This window comes from Moschus berezovskii, chromosome 26, assembly GCF_049115385.1.
Source record: "Moschus berezovskii isolate FMDL1 chromosome 26, NW_MosBer_1.0, whole genome shotgun sequence".
NCBI classification, from domain to species: Eukaryota; Metazoa; Chordata; class Mammalia; order Artiodactyla; family Moschidae; genus Moschus; species Moschus berezovskii.
In genome coordinates, this window is record NC_142485.1 from 48,186,307 (window position 1) to 48,203,690 (window position 17,384).

Below are 17,384 nucleotides of genomic sequence, written 5' to 3' on the forward strand. Positions count from 1 at the left end.
AAAGTACACACTGAGAGCATAGTATCACTGGTCAAAGTGCTAGATTTATTTTCCCAAAACTCATGTGGGTTTTGGCCTTTTGTTTTCCATACCTTATTTTTCTAAAAATAAATTCATCCTCAGCATACTGTTTTCTGGTTGCTGAAGTTTATACAGCTCCATATTTAATTCTCAGGGCCCAGATTCTCAGGAATCTCAAGGTATCACTTGGCTACTTTATCTAATTTTTAAAGTCCGTCTAGTCGTCTACCGATGACAAAAGGTAATCTAATCTTCCTAGAGGCCTTTATCAGAGTTCGGTGCTTTCCTCAATAAGGGAAAAAGGGGTGTTTTTTCTTTCTTTCTTAAAAGAAGAGAAGCATATGCCACTAAATTAGGCAGAGGAGTCAATTTGGAGTTGCAGCATGTCTAGGAAGGAGGACAAAAGGTCTGCTTTTTGGCCCAGAAGAACGGAAATTTTGAATTTTGGTTCCCTTCTGACTGTAGGCAGACAGAGCAGCAGAGCAGCTCAGCAGGTATAGAGGTAAATGACTGCTCTATAAGGTTGGTCAAACAAGATCTTATTTTACAGAAGTAGTTTGGAGAGACCTGTAATGTGTATTTACGGGAAAGGGGTTACTTGGCAAAGCCAATATCGCAGGAGCAAGGAAACAGAGACTTGACAAGGGGGACGTTACCTCCGTCTTGAGCCTTCTTTTAGCCTTTAGTGGTGTGCTGACAATCAAAGGGATAGAGAAATCCGTAGTTCTGTTAGGAAGAACCATTGACTCCTCACAATAACGCTTTCCGTCCGTACTTTTTTTTTTTTTTTTATCCCCATCCGTACTTTTAAGCAAATCAATGCCATCTTTTTCCTCCAGAAGAAGAAGGAAAAGAACACAGAAGTGTGTGTTTGAAGTACCACACCCCAACATAGAGGTCATAAGATAGGAAAGTGATGTAAAAGCTTAAGTGGGCTGGCTTTCAAGGATAGAGCTGAAAATAAAAGATAATTGAGATGCAATTCTTCTTACAGTGTTGCTTTTTCTTTAGTGAGATAACAGGTTCTTCCTCTCCCCTCCCCCCCAACTGCTTTGAAACTGTCAGGAAAGTAAGGTAAAGCCTTACCTTTACTTAAAGTAAAGCCTACCGTCCGTCCTACCTTCTCTTTCCTCCTCCTCCGTTATTTACTTATTTTTTTCTCATCCACTCATATTCCCTGCCTCTGCGTCTCTCCCGAATCTACGAGTGCCCTATTAATAGACGAAGAAAGGACTGTAGGTTCTTTCATCCCTTCTTCATCTTAGGTACTGTATTCCTCTGAGCTTTGTTTTGTGCTTTGGACACTGAGGTGGATTTTTGTGGAGAGAGCCCCAGCCATGATTGAGAGATTGGAAGCAGGGAGCCTTGCGGGGAAGATAAACAGTCAAGTGCACGTTCTTTCTTTGTATAGCACAATGCTGGGAGAGCGTCATCATTGAGCAGAGAGAGGGGCTTTTAAATTCCCTGTAAGTCCACTGTTGCCCACTTCACAGGCAAAGAATCTCTCTCTCCAACTTGAGTTTCATATGTGTGAGTAAAACTATGAGATTTCATAGCGAAAACTTACTCTGAGCATGTTAGTGTGTTGATGTTAGACTGCTGTGGACTTTATTTTCTTCAGAAGACTTGCGATAGGAAGCAGTTCTTAGCTGCATCTTTCCCTTCTTTCACAGCGAAGAGCAGTGTTGGCCTCAAGTGTTTTTTAACCCCTAAATCTCTAGAGTTAGAGACGTTGAAAGCTGCAGTTGGCCAAAAAAAGAACAGTAGTGCGAATGAAAAGCAAGACTTTGAAATATGTATGAGAGGAATTGTTCAGTATAGATTTGTGAGAAGAAGGGTCACAGCGTCTTGAGGAACGAAGTGAAGGTTTTTGATAGTGGCATTTCCAGAAGGTTACGAATGAATTTGCTTGGAGAAGGAAATGGCAACCCACTCCAGTGTTCTTGCCTGGAGAATCCCAGGGACGGGGGAGCCTGGTGGGCTTCCGTCTGTGGGGTCACACAGAGTCAGACACGACTGAAGTGACTTAGCAGCAGCAGGAATGAATGTTTGAAGAGTAACAGCTCCTCTTTGACTAGAAAGCAGTTTTAACTGACTGTTGCGTCAGAAATGATGAATCTATCTTTGAGTTACAACCTTTGAGTTATGCTGAGAACTAGCAACAGTTTTGGTGGGTCCAAGGAATGCACTGTGAATGAAGTTTAAGAGAAAACAACTAGGCTAGTAGGCCTAAAAATATCTTGGTTCCCAAAGTTTATCTCATGAAACTGATTGTATAGTCAAAACATGCAACCATGCTAAAGGCGGGGCGGGGGCGGGGGCAACAATCAGGAGCTTGATATTAGAGCATTTTCTGAACACATTTTAATGAAAAAGGGAAACCAGGCTGGAATTTCAACCAGATTTTTTTTTTTTTTTAAGTCCAGATTCTGGCCATCTTCCAACTTTCCAGTTTTGCTTTTAAGATCTTCTGCTTTCTCTAGTCTTAAAAGTAATGTATAATTTGTAAGATGGACTGGCTTTTGATGCCTACTGTTCAGTTGAATTTTGAACTTTACTGTGTTTGTTTTTCCTGTGTTTTTTAAAGCCCCATCACTCAGCACACTGGAAGATTAGATTACCTTTTGTCATCGGTAGACGATTAGACGGACTTTAAAAATTAGATAAAGTAGCCAAGTGATACCTTGAGATTCCTGAGAATCTGGGCCCTGAGAATTAAATATGGAGCTGTATAAACTTCAGCAACCAGAAAACAGTATGCTGAGGATGAATTTATTTTTAGAAAAATAAGGTATGGAAAACAAAAGGCCAAAACCCACATGAGTTTTGGGAAAATAAATCTAGCACTTTGACCAGTGATACTATGCTCTCAGTGTGTACTTTGCTGTCTGACAAGACGATGATTTTCTTGCGAGAAGAAGCTTCAGAGGTAGTGATTGCTAATCCTTATAATGCAGTCTTGGAAAACTCTGAAAGAAGACAAAAGCATATCCTCCTGTTCCAGTGTGTAGCCAGTGTGTTTGAGGCAACCTTTAATTTCTGAATTGGAAAGGCAAAATGTTACGTACGTGTATAGTGTGCCAAGATAAGGAAATCTAAGCTGAGAAAGATGAAAGGAATCACTTTCTGTACGGAAAGTGTAAATTGGAATAGAGTTGCTAACATCTTTGGTTGCAGGGCCTCGCTGACAAGTCCCCAGGGCCCACTTTTGTCATTGTCTCTTCTGGGATTCAGCCTGCTTTCTTTCCTCGTCACAGTTGCCATCTCCTACTTTTCCCAGCTGAGTTCTTTGGGTCTGGCTTTGTAGCCAGCCTCTGAAGACAGTCTTCCAAGATTGCATCCCCTTTATTGCTGGTCTTCAGGACAAGTACTCACCTTATTTTAGGGGCTTTTACTTTTTACCTTCACAAGAGAACTGGTCCATTGGGGAATATCAGATTGCTGATGTTACACATTGACAAAAATTAAAGTGTAGGGTTAAGTGTATCTAGTCCTTTTTGTTTTCTGATGAAATCCTCATCAGGTCACTTAATCTGAAGTTAGTTTTCCCGCATATCTTATACTGCTCTGTAAAGAACTGAATGTCTCTTTTCTCAGGGTTAGGGCATGGAAAACTGTTTCCAGAGCCCTCATTTTCTACTGGTCCTTGGCGCCCGAGACTGTTGCCTCCAGTTAATCCAGCAATTCCCTTTCTTCAGCTGAGATTCTGCAGACTTCTATAGTCAAAGATGTAATATCCAAAAGAGTGCAAAAAATCTTTTAACCTTTATGTAATCAGTTGCTGTATTCTGTCAGTATTTCTTGGTTTGCTCCATCTTCTGTGTCCTGCTGTCTGCAACTTAGAGCTTCTTCAAGGATGGTTCTCTTAGGAAAAAGGATTGTTGCTATCCATGCTCACGTGATCCTGCTTAGAAGCATTTATTTCATTACATTATTGCAAAAGAATTTAGAATATATATCCACTTTTTTTTTTAACTGTGCATAATATTTGGTTATGGACAGTAATGGCCGAAAGTGAAGAGGAACTCAAAAGCCTCTTGATGAAAGTGAAAGAGGAGAGTGAAAAAGTTGGCTTCAAACTCACCATTCAGAAAACCAAGATCATGGCATCTGGCCCCATCACTTCATGGGAAATAGATGGGGAAGCAGTGGAAACAGTGTCAGACTTTAATTTTGGGGGCTCCAAAATCACTGCGGGTGCTGATTGGAGCCATGAAATTAAAAGACGCTTACTCCTTGGAAGGAAAGTTATGACCAACCTAGATAGCATATTAAAAAGCAGAGACATTACTTTGCCAACCAGGGTCGGTCTAGTCAAGGCTGTGGTTTTTCCCGTGGTCGTGTATGGATGTGAGAGTTGGACTGTGAGGAAAGTTGATCGCCGAAGAACTGATGCTTTTGAACTGTGGTGCTGGAGAAGACTCTTGAGAGTCCCTTGGACTGCAAGGAGATCCAACCAGTCCATTCTAAAGGAGATCAATCCTGGGTGTTCCTTGGAAGGACTGATGCTAAAGCTGAAAGTCCAGTACTTTGGCCCCCTCATGCGACGAGTTGACTCACTGGAAAAGAGTCTGACGCTGGGAGGGATTGGGGGTGGGAGGAGAAGGGGACGACAGAGAATGGGATGGCTGGATGGCATCACCGACTCGATGGACGTGAGTTTGAGTGAACTCCGGGAGTTGGTGATGGACAGGGAGGCCTGGCGTGCTGTGATTCATGGGGTTGCGGAGAGTCGGACACGACTGAGCCACTGAACTGTTGTGAACTGATGAAGGAGAGAAGGGAATGTATTGTGACTTTATATATCTGTCCTGTATTTTGAAATTTTGTTTGGTTTCAGGTTGTTTTATTCATTGATGTTTGGATGAATCTGTGAATGAATCTTTGAGCTGTTTGTGTGCCTGTAACCTGGTGACATCTGGTATTTCCCAAAGGATTTGGTTGAAGTTTTAGATCATTGGAAGTATTTCTTAAAGAAGTAGATATTCAGCTGAAGATTAAGATTGACTTAAACTGTCATTTGATACAATGTTTTAGGTCTACGTTTTAAGTGAAGATTATGTCTTTTATCTAAACATTCGAAGTAATTTTAACTAAACATACAAATTTGTCAGCAGAACTAGACTTGGAAATGATGTCAGAGGAAGCACAAGAAAAACTTGATGGAGAGGAAAATAACCATTCACAGGTATGTAAAACTGTAAATTTCAGTTTCTGGTTTAATGCTGTATGAGAAAATGTGTATTAAACAAGGCAAATGAGATTGGAAAGATAAGTTAAAACCCATCACAAATGAGTTAAAGCAGAAGTTTGGTGAAATTTGTGAGAAACACAGAATTACCGTTTGTCCTGAGGAAGATCCACTACGTGATAACCCTAAAAAAAGGAGTAAACACAAAGGAAATAAATCTCCTAATATGACAAATAATATACTTGATTGTGAGGGAAAAGATGCATTTGGAGTATCTACGTCTCTAGTATTCCAAGCATTTCCTGAACAAAAAGAACCCAGTCTTGAAAATTTTTTCCATTGTCTGTAAAATCTGGGTCGCTGGGATATGCTTGTCGGTCATCGTCAAAGCTTTGTTTCACTGAAAATAGACGTTGAAAATGATCAATTAGACATTGAGCACGTGTTTATCAAAATTGAGGAGACTTTTTATAATGATACAGAAAATCAAAAAGTAGGAGACCCGGTAGTTACATTTGAAGGCAAAGAAGACCAAGAGTTTGATATGCAAATGTCACAAAATAAAAGGCAAAATCCTACTAATCGGAAATTAGACATCAGACAGTCACATCAGTCTAGTCTGTGGCTTGTCTGCTCTGGGAAGTTGAAACATTTTATTCAAATAAAGAGTGACGGTACCCCTGCTGTTGTTGCAAATACTGATCAGAAAAGCAAACCAATACAGGACTGGTTCCAGAAGCCACTGCATGTGGATAATTAGTAAGGATAAAAGCATGGAACTCGAATTAGAAAATGGGAATTCTTCACCAAAAAGTCACAGAGCATCCAAAGTGTATGTAAATAAAGAATTACAGAAGGATGTGCAGAGATTTAGAAAAAGAAAATTCAACTTTCAAAAGAGGTAGAGGTTCATTTGCCCTTGCTTTGGTTTGTCTCTTTCTCCATGATCTGGTCCATTTGATTTTCCACTTTTGAATAAAGTGGAGTCATCTAAATAGGTAATCGTGTAGAAATCGATTATTTTTGCCTTCTCAATAATAGGGATTCTGGAAACAGTTTTCATGGCTTTTGTCCTTCAATCAATCTAATATCTAATTCTGTCTCTGTTAGTCTTTCATGTGGACTGGGAAACTCATTTAGCTATGTACCATGTGGTCTGAGCCAGAATAAACACCAAGGAAATTGCTTAAGACATATAATCAGCTAGGGTTTTGCAGTTTTGTTTTTTTTTTTTTTTTTCTGTTGGATTAAATATGTTGTATTTCCATAGAATGTGAAGAAAGCAGTGACTGAGAGAAGGGACATAAACACATGTTCCCTCTAATCTCTTCATTGTGGTTGAATATGTGTGATCTTCTCTGCTTTCCACAATCACTGGGCACTTAGAATTCCAGCATGGCTGCTTCAGGATCTTTTTAATAACAAATGCATGTACTCCCACATATGCTTTAATCACCACTCTCAGATGTTTATTTTGAGGCAGTCCTTTCCATTATGTTTTTTACTAAAATGTAGTAAGTTCTGACATGTGCAATTTTGTCACATAGGGTGTGTGTGTGTGTGTGTGTGTGTATGAGAAAGTTGGTCAGTTGTGTCTGACTCAGGGCGAGCCCTTGGACTGTAGCCTGCCAGGCTCCTCTGTCCTTGGACTATCAGAGTAGGTAGCTGTTCCCTTCTCCAGGGGATCTTCTCAACCCACATCTCCCGCATTGAAGGTGGATTCTTTAATATTTGAGCCACCAGGGAAGCCCATAGGTAGTATAAATGCTCAGCAAAAAAGAAAAAATAAAAATTAAGTGTTTGTCTCCAAAGGAGAAAACTGAGTTTTGAGACACTGTGAGATTTTTCTTTCTTCAGTAATAGGTTTTTAAACTTGTTTGTTTGCTCTTTTGTGTAAGAGGTGCTTTGACTGAGTTTCAACAATAGACAAGGACAAAAAGGAGAAAAAAACTCTTATATATTCTCCTGTTTAAAAAAAAGGGAGATGAGCCCTATCCCCAACTAAAGCAATTTAAAAATACTGTGCCAAAGTCACATTTTTAACTTATCTGATTAATCTGATGAATTCATTTGGTAATTTATCACATTCAAGGTTACAGAATTGTATCATTTCTTGTGGTGCCGTAAAATGCTAGGGAGTGCCAGTTTAGGGACTTTGAACAAAACCTTGTACTTTTTAAAATTTTATTGCTGTTTTTGGTAAAGAGTGGGACGACAGAATGCAGTTATTTCTGTACCCTTTAGCTGTAAGGTTTGACGGTTATTGCATGTGGAATGGGGAAGCATTACTTATATTCCAGAATTCCACACTGACTAACAACTCCTCAGTTTCATTCTGCTCCTTGTGTTTTGGTAAACTTTGGTTCATATATTTTAGTGAACACCATCACTTTTTTGCTATCTCCCAGATCCAAATGAAAAAAAGAATTGTCAAAGGCAGAGGGAAAAGAGTAGCTTTAGTGCAGAAAGAAGAATGTTTCCCTTCTGTCTCTGAGGCACTGTGTCGCATCTGGCTGTTTAATGGAAAATCCAGGTGGTAAAGACCGAAGAGGACAGATTTTGTGTCTTTGGCTTTTTATTTCTCTGTCTCTGCCAGTCAGATGGGGAAGACTGAATGTGAATAATTGCATCTTATGAAGAAAACCATTTTTGAAATTTTGTTTCTTTTCTTCAAACAGAAGGGAGCAGATTTTACAAAAATTTCAGTGATTTGGAAGTGGTAAAATAAGCACAAAACTATTTTTATCACTTAAATGCAGGGCAAACGCTGAGGCAAATAATAAAATTGAAAACAAAATCTTTATAATGAAGAAGTAGCAATTATTCTTAGTGTCAAACTTTCACTAAAGGCTCAAGAAGAAAAGAAACACAAAAGTAGTGAAGTGGAAGTATCAGACAACGAATGTGATGCTGCTGATGAGAGTGGAAGAAACAGCAGCCAGGAGTTTCCTGCTACGGAGAATGAAGATTTTGATAGGTAATCCTGTATCAATATTTAACATCAGGTCATTTGTTATTCTTCTAAAAAGTAATTTCTGACTTGAACTAATGTTTGTGATTTACACATTTTATATTTTACTAGGGATATCGTGATTTTTAATACTCTTGTCCTTTAGCCTTAACACTAGAGTTACTTTGTTAACATACTATCATGTTACAGTATTATTCTGGATTTGACTGCATACTTGCCTTAAGCAGTGTGTTGTATATTTACATTTATTTTGTGTCACTAATGAACATCCTTTCATTGCAGTTTGAGGACTTCTTTCAGCATTTCTTATGAGACGGGACTAGTGGTGACGAACTCCCTCAGGTTTGCTTTGTCTGGGAAAGTTTTTATTTCGCCTTTATTTCTGACAGACAACTTTTCTGGATAGAGTACTCTTGGTTGGCAGTTTTTTTTCTCCTAACACTTTGAGTATGTCCATGGATGGAGGCCACATTGTTGTTGGTGGCGGGAGAACTGATGAGGCCCCTGTTTTTCAGCCATGATGCTCTTGTCTCCCCATCATGTGGGTGGTTTAAAAGCAAACTCCTCCCCACTCTGGCCAGATATTTCCTCGATTTCTTCTTTCGTATACATACCTCATGTCATTTAAAATATTATCTAAATTGTTACTTTTTTCTTTGAATTCTCTTTCCAATTTACTTTTGGCTGCACTGGGTCTTTGCTGCCGCAGTGCTTGGGCTTCTCATTGTGGTGGCTTCTCTTGATGCTGAGCATGGGCTCTAGGGTGCTGGCTTCAGTAGTTGTGCAGCATGGGTTTAGTTGCACCACAGCATGTGGGATCTTCCCTGACAAGGAATTGAACTGGTGCCTCCTGTATTCGCAGGTGGACTCCTAAGGAAAATCCAGGAAAATCCCTAAATTCACCATTACTATATTTAGAAGCAAAACAAAAAATATAGTGTAAATTTAATTATGACTCCCATGTCTAAGAGTCATGGTGTTTAGGCAGTGGACTCCAGGTTTTCTGTGTAACCCTTGAGGTTCTTCCCAATGTCTTTCCAGATGCATCTCCCTACTTTCTTCCATGTATTTTGTGCTCTTCCTTCCAGGTTCCTTGGAAACAACCTACATGCCATGTGCCTGATGTTTGTGCTCGCATTTGAATCTTCAAGTAGAATGATTTTCTCCCTTTTCTCTCTCTCCTGACCTCCTCTCTTCACTTCTTCTGTGAATCCTTCCTTATTCCACTTATGACTTTCATATGTCAACTCTTACGTATCATATTGTATCATAATTGTATATCTGTGTTTGAAGGAAGAATTTGTTTTCTTGTATACGGTTGGTACTTCATAACTGTTTTGAGAGTTAGTCAATGACTTAAGATGGGTAAGAGTTGGAATTTTTCAAGACCTGGTTTTTATTCTTTATCAGTTGAATTATTAGAAAACATGGGCTTTTTTGTGAATTTTTTAAAAAGTAGCGATCCTGGCGTGCACAGGAAGAAAGTAAAGAGAAAGAACAATGACAAACGGACCCCAGAAGACTGTGATTGCACCAATATCTGAAAAGACTGATTCACTGACTGGTGGTCTGCTGCACGTGAATGATGAAAGCCAAGTGAATCAAGATGATGACAGGTACATTCTACAAACTCTTTGTTTGTAGGGTAAGTAATATTAGCCCTGAGTGCTTCTTCTGGAAACAGAGCATCATGATACAGTGCACAGGCCAAGACAAGACATTCCTCAACTCTAGTGGACGAACTGTACTTGAAAGTTGCTGAAAGGTTAAGGTGAGGACCAGTGACTTTGGCTGGAAGTCATTCCAGTGAAGAGTCCCCTTGGAAGCTGGACTGTAGTGAATACACATAAACAGCTCCGTAGGGAATATTATTGGGACAGGCAGTGAAGAACTGGATGGTAATTGAAGAGGAATGTGGAGTTCAAAGGAGTTTCTTGTTTTATGTTAAGAGGGGAGCTTTTAGAGTGTGTATGCTCTTGGAAATGAGCCAGCGGAGGACATGTTTATTTAATCTTGCTTGCATTTCCAATATTAGAAAGCTTATTGATTGTATGACATTATCTTGAAACTATTCCAGTAAACTAATTGTACATAATACTTCTGCTCATATATAGTTTTATGGGAAGGGCTTGTTCATTGGTTCTGAAGTATAATATTCATATATAATTGAATATGCAGATGACTACTTAAGTTAATTCTATCACACGTAGATTTTCAAAAATTAAATAATTGTGAATTTACAAACACTTAGGCTACACTGAATAGGATTTGATAATTCCTTGATGATTCCAGTTGACAGTAACTTCGTGAGTACCTATGATTTTGTAAGGTACTGTGAAACATCACATCGTATTAACTTCATAGTTGTTTATAGATTCCAGGGAAAAGGGGAAGATTTTGTTGATATGAAATAAAAAAAAAAATATTAACAGTCTTTCACAGATTATTCCTTTTGGATGATAAAGATCTGAATGACAAAAACCATGTTTCCTGTACTAAGAGAGTCATTAACATACATTGTGTGTTCAATATGTGGATGTCAGATGCATGAAGAAACAGCAGAATGGTTGAATGAATGCCAATTTATGAATTTCTATACGAAAAACAAATCTTTATTGAAAGTAGATTTCCAGACTTGCCTCAGTTCAGTTCAGTACAGTTCAGTCGCTCAGTCGTGTCTGACTCTTTGTGACCCCATGAATCACAGCACGCCAGGCCTCCCTGTGCATCACCAACTGCCAGAGTTCACTCAGACTCATGTCCATCAAGTCGGTGATGCCATCCAGCCATCTCATTCTCTGTCGTCCCCTTCTCCTCCCGCCCCCAATCCCTCCCAGCATCAGAGTCTTTTCCAGTGAGTCAACTCGTCGCATGAGGTGGCCAAAGTATTGGAGTTTCTACATCTGGTCTTTTTATTTTTTGAGAAATACGTTTTAAGGTTCAGACATTATTATTTATAGTTATAGCTAGACATGGAATAATGCTATAGATTCATTCACCATCATGTTACTTAAAAAGACTTTTCAATATTACTTTCTCAGCGTATTTTGGAAGAGCAGTGTTGAAGCCAGATTTCCTGGGTTTGAGTTCTGGGTCTGTTGGTGATGTGCTGTGTGGGCTTGGGCGAGTTCCTCAGCCTTTCTGTGCTCCATCTCTTCTTATACCTATCTTCCGGAATGACTGTGAGGATTAAAATGCCTTTAAGACACGTCAAGTGCTTATAATAATGCATAGCAGTTGCCTAGGAAGTCCTCAAAAAGCTAATATCGTGGTTATTCAAAATGTGTTTCTTTCTTAGAAGGACTTAAGGAATATCTCCCAGATAGGTTTTATTGCCATAAAAGTTAGCTCTTATTGAAAATGACAGGTGCGAAAAACCCTGGTATACTGCTTTCTATCACATAACGCAAAAACGTTATGTTTTTCCTTTTCCTTGGATCTAAATGTAATGCTTTATTACTATTACTGATATATTATCTTTGTCCTTTAATGCTCCTATTACTAACTATTGCATCCTTTTATAGAAAATTACTTACCAATGCAAAGAGCTTATCTAAAAAAGAAAAGTTTAGGTATTGTTTGCATTTTTGAGTATTTATTATTAGCCTGAAAAGAATCATTTGTTTTTTTTTTAGGCCTGCGGGAAAAACACCGTATGAAAAGAAGAAGGTATCATAAAAAGACAAACAAAAATAATGAACTTTAAAAAATATTATCCTCGTAAAAAATACTTTGTAAAAGGAAGAGTGGCAAAATAGAAAGTCTTCCTTTGTTGTAGAGAACTGTACTTTGAACACATCATTTAGAAACACCAATGATAAAGTTATCCTTTTGATAAAAATCTATTCTTTTAAGAGTGTCTGTTTTTGCTTTGATAAAGAGATTTATCACCTCGGTACACTTAATCTATTTTACACATATTTTAAGGACATTGTGATACAGTATCATTTATGTGTAGGTCAAAGAACAAATTAATTATGTGAACCACCTGGATGACTTAACTCAGTCTTCTGAGACTGTTTCTGAGGATGATGACGTGCTTTACTCTACAAATTCCATGTTGCAAGTAGAACCACTTGGCTTGGGGCGTAAAGGTAGGAGCGCAGTGCAAATATTAACAGAAAGCCTGTTTGTGTATAGAGTAGTGATATACGCACATCTTCTCTAGTACTGCTCTAGAGCCAGGGATCTGTTACAGTGCTGTGCACCTCAGAAGTATGTTTTGCATTAGAAGAACATGAAAATGCGTGTATACTCTGAGCCACAGGCCTATGACCATTCTCATTCACTGTTCTTCTGCTGACTCTTCTTTCCTGTGCCTTCACTCAAGGTCATGTTAGCATCATTTCCCTCCTAGAGTAGCTGAAATAATCTCAGAACTTCCTTCCCTGCCACTCCACCTTGAGGAACCTCGGTCTGCACAGCAACTTTAATTATTTACTATTTTTAAAACTTCAGGTCTCATCATGTAACCCAAGTGTTGCTTCTCTTTGCTGTGTGGTTAAAGGTCATAGTTGTCTACTTTATCTGGTTTTATTTTTTACCCTTCTTTCAACATGAATGTTAGAATCAGCTTGCCAGTTTCCTACAGTGTCTGCTGGTCTTAACGTTCTCATTTTCCTTCAGTTCAAAATACTTTGTAATTCTTCTTTTCATTACCTCTTTGATCCGAGGGTTATTTCGATCCGTATGATTTTGTTTCCAAATATTGAGAGTTTTCCAGAGATCCTTTTGTGCTCGTGCTTCTTCTGATTTGTTAGGTGCATCCAGAGGGACCCTGAGGCTGGGGCTAGGGCTGATTATTTCCTGCCTTGGAGCCAAGACGTTACTGACTACCCCATTCATTCTACTTTAAGAAGTTTTTCCAGCCTGACTCATGAGAATAGATGGAATTCCTGGGACTGAGTGAGCACCAGTCACAGGCTCCTATAGTCTTTTCAGATGGTTTCTCCCTGGTCTCAGGTGGTTTCTCCCAAATGGGCGCTCTTCGTTGCTCTGCTGAATATCCGAGGGGCTCCTCCTCAGATCTCAAGGGTCCTTTTTCTCTCTGTCCCACTCTCTCCTCTCCTCGGGTCTGCTCTGTGATCTCTGCCCACTTTGGTTTCACCAGACTGTCAGCTTCATCACCTCCTTTCAGGGAGTCTGGCTGACTCAGCTTCTGTTCCTTCTCCCCTTGTTGGGGCCTGGAAATTCTCTCCAGGCAGTGAGCTGGGGCATTCCTTAGGCTATCCTCATGTGTTTCCAGGATCATTGTCTTTCATTCCCTGAAGTCCTTTGTCATGAAAATCATTGTTTAATGTATTTTGTCTTTGGCGTTGTTTTTGCTCGCTCCCCTCAGGAAGGTCAATCAGTATCTGTTCGCTCTGTCTTGGTTAGTAACGTACGGCAGCTGGAGACTGTCCACAGTGTTGTTCTTCCTACTCTACTTACTACTTCCTGCTCATCCTTCATTTCTCAGTGTGACATCTCTTCCCCAGGAAAGTCTTCCTGGACCCAATCTATGTCAAGTTATGTTGTGTGATCATAGAACTCTCTCTTCATAGAGTATCTATCTGAGTTCATAATTATTTTATTTGTCTTTCTCTTCTACTAGACTTCAAGCTAAACAGGAGCCGGGGCATCTGTTTTATCTGCTGAGCTTAGAATAATGTCTTCCACATTATAGACACTTAATACTTGTTCAGTGCGTGGATGAGTGAACGTGAAAGGCACAGTCCGTTATACTCAAAAATTACTCACATCAATTTTTTGTTTGTTTGTTTCTATTTTTGTTTTCTTCATAATGCAGATTCTGTTAGCTTGTTCAAAACTCAGGATACAATTCTTTCACATGAAAGATTAGTAGCTTTTCTTAGAAGCCAAAGAAGCCACTCTGAACTACTTAGAGGAGAATTTTACAAAATGAAAAGTCAGGTTCCTGGGCTCTGAACAAAAGAAACAAAAGAAATGAAATCACAGTCAGAGCATCGGAAAGTAGAACGGAAACAAGAGCTCATCAGCTTGAGATACGGTACATCTCGCTTTTAAAGAAATATTTGAACTGCTGTTTCCTTTAATAGTGCAGAGACGTAGCTGTATTATAAGGACTAACTTATCCTCTCGAATTTTACAGGGGAGAAATTGTCACTAGTATTGTGGAGTGTGAAATTCTTGGTTCTTAATAGTGAATGTTTCTAATGACTTAATGTATATTTTTCCAAATCATCATTTTCATGACCATACAGAAGTCTACCATAATGGAAGCCCCATTAAATATTTACCACATTGACTTTCAGTTGTTTTTCACTTTTCTGTTTTCTGTTTAATACTGCAAGGAACACCTTTTTCTATAAATTCATTTCTACATTTCTAATTATTTTGAATAGATTTTCTTTAATAATATCGTATTATTTGGTTAAAGTATGAGAATTTAAAAAAGGTCTGTGATCTATATTTCTAAACTATTCTTAGGAACGTTTATATTACTTTACATTCCCACCCGCAGATGTATGAAGTAGCCATTTTTCTCAAGAGAAGATGAAAACAAAATTCTGTGCAGTTTTATTCTTAACCCTCTGTCTGAACACAGTGATGATTATTAAGTGTTTTTCATTGTATTCTCCCCATGTTTACTATTTTAAACACTGTGAAGAGGGAACGAAAGTTATTGCAGCAGTGAATAATCTCATGATTTTCTAAGAAGAGCTTTAAATTTTGCAGAGTCACCTTAAAGCAAGAAGAAGAGACTAGAAGAAATGCCGGTATGTCATATGAAAAAGAGAGGGAGCACTTAAGAAGGAAAGAAGATGGATATAGTAAAGTAGTTGAAGTGAAACAGCAACTAGAACTCACTTTCCGAGCAGTGGAAATGAAACTGAAGACTGAAAGAAATAATCTGAATCAGGTAGAGAAACCTTTGGTGAAAATTTCAAATTTCTAACACTATTTCATCAGTATTATTTATAATATCCCCCCTTTAAAAAAAATACCAGTTTCTTTAGTGTTGTACCATTTATTTAGTGTCATTTTGTTTAGTGTTATAGGAAATTTTAGGTTACTTGTTAAAAACAAAAGAAATTCAAAATTCACAAAGTAACAAGGCCGGAAATAAGAATTGTATGATCCTGACATGCTGGGTGCACTTTTTCGAGCAGAGGGAGGAAAAGATCATGTCAGTATCTCACAGAATAGATACTGAGAAACCACAGGGTTGAGAATGGTCTCGAAACTGGAGGTTAAGCTCTCAGCCCACCTCAGGCAACAGATCCTTCAGCCTTGACAGACCATTCGTGAGTAAATAGGTCTAGAAGAGAAGGGGCACTGGGAGGGACCATCGTGCCTAATTTTACATCAGGTTGCCTCTGGCCTTCAATCTGGCAGGTGGCTGAGGGTCGTGGACCCCCCTCCCTCTGTGCCCTTCAGCCCTCCAGTCCACCTGCCCCATGAACAGCTCAGAGCTGGCCCCAACTTTCCCAGCTGGCTTCTCCCTCACAGTAAAGTCCTCAGGGACAGGTGTTAACTGGCATCCTCGAGAGGTGCAGGGATTTTTTTCCAGCAGTTGGTAGAAACCAGACACTCTTGAAGTTTGTTGTCCTTCATTCTGCAGAGTTCTCGAGGGGCATCTCAGAGCAGAGGAATTTGCTCCCACACCCGATGTCCCTCTCAAACACGGACTGGGTCCCATCCCCGAGATCCTAGCAGCAGATCTCCCACAACGAAAAGCAAAGAGCTCGGGAAAGTAGTATTTGTCATTCAAATCCATTTCTCTAGAGCAGTCAGGTAGTGACATGCGATGGCCTCTTCCAAGGAGAGGCCTTTAATATGTTCCATAGGAATCGATCTCAAATCTTTTGTGACTCTCTCGGAGGAGCTGGGACCCTGATGGTGGTTTAGGTAAGGAAGACCGTGTGTGGTCCACCATCAACTACACTACCAGACAAAGTCCCTCTGCTTTGGGGTGAATATGTCTGTCACTCCATGCACGTTGTCACCTTCAGTGTCTAAATCAGAGTCCGTTCTTAGCTCCACTGTCATTTCTTTAACCAATACCCTATCAACGACCTTTTCACATCACGTACTGTTTTTCATTTTGTAAAAACTGCCCCATCCATTGTGAAAACACTTTTGAACACTTTAAAAAGTTGTTTCTTTAGAATAAACTTATAAAAGTGCCCCCCCCCCACCAAGACGGGGGAACTCTTGTTACTAATAATAGTTATTCTGGGTTTTGGTAATGATTTCACTTCCTCAGCTGCTCATTAGGTTAGTTTATCACTTCCCCTGATGGTAAGGAGGAAACTATAGGCAGTTCAGAGACCACATTTTGGATGTCATTCTTCTACTTGTGAGGAAATGAGCACTCTGCTCTGTGATTGTCCTATTTCAGTACAGGGAACTTTTGAAAACAGTGATAGATAAGCATAGTATGTATTTAGTGATAGTTATTAAGTGTTTTTCATTGTATTTTCCCCATCTTAATATTTTAAACATTATGGAGAGTTAATTAAAGTTATTGCAGCAGCAAATAATCTCATAGTTTTCTAAGAGCTCTCTAAATTTTACCTTATTTACCATTAGTGTCTGTACCATGAATGAAATAGGAGGCTTGTTTTGTTTTGATGTGTTTGTCCTAGAGACACGTCGTTGGATGTAAGAGGACTAGTAGAGTCCACAGACCTGGTGGGAAGGCAGCAGCTTCCTCATATGTTTAGCTCTTTCCTTTTAAGAATCATTACAGCTAATGAGTTAAGTGATGTTTGTAGAAGTGCTTAGTACAGTTGTCAATAGGTGTAATTCTTGTAACTGCCTGTTAAAATGTTAGAAGTTAGCATATTCTCAAGGAAAAACTGCTTGTACAAAATTTAGTCTATTTATACAGAGTTAAGCCTCTTACTGTGAAGTAGCTGTATAGGAGGTATCGGATGCAGTGTTTGTAAACCTAGCAAGTGGTGCTGTTTATTGAATTATAGTTGATTAACAATATTCTGTTAGTTTCAGGTGTACAGCACAGTGATTCAGAGATATATGGATATGTGTGTGTATATTATATAAATGGGGCTTCCCTGCTGGCTCAGACTGTAAAGAATCTGCCTGCAATGCAGGAGACCTGGGTTCAATCCTTGGGTTGGGAGGATCCCTGGAGAAGGTGGAGAAGGCAGTGGCAAACCACTCCAGTACTCTTGCCCGGAAAATCCCATGGACGGAGCAGCCTGGTAGGCTGCA

The 17,384-nt window shown here is 39.3% G+C and overlaps 1 long non-coding RNA gene across 2 annotated transcripts; it reads left to right on the forward strand.

Moving 5' to 3' along the window:
* The first annotated feature begins 9,382 nt into the window (after nt 1-9,382).
* On the forward strand, nt 9,383-14,165 carry LOC148773806 (uncharacterized). 2 transcript variants are annotated; one of them, XR_016036495.1, is made up of 4 exons: nt 9,383-9,799; nt 11,819-11,852; nt 12,142-12,277; nt 13,972-14,165. It is a non-coding gene; the product is annotated as an uncharacterized LOC148773806 (long non-coding RNA). The 2 variants fall into 2 exon arrangements; XR_016036496.1 differs by lacking the exon at nt 11,819-11,852 and having other exon boundaries at nt 9,392-9,799; nt 13,972-14,162.
* Nucleotides 14,166-17,384: the final 3,219 nt, after the last annotated feature.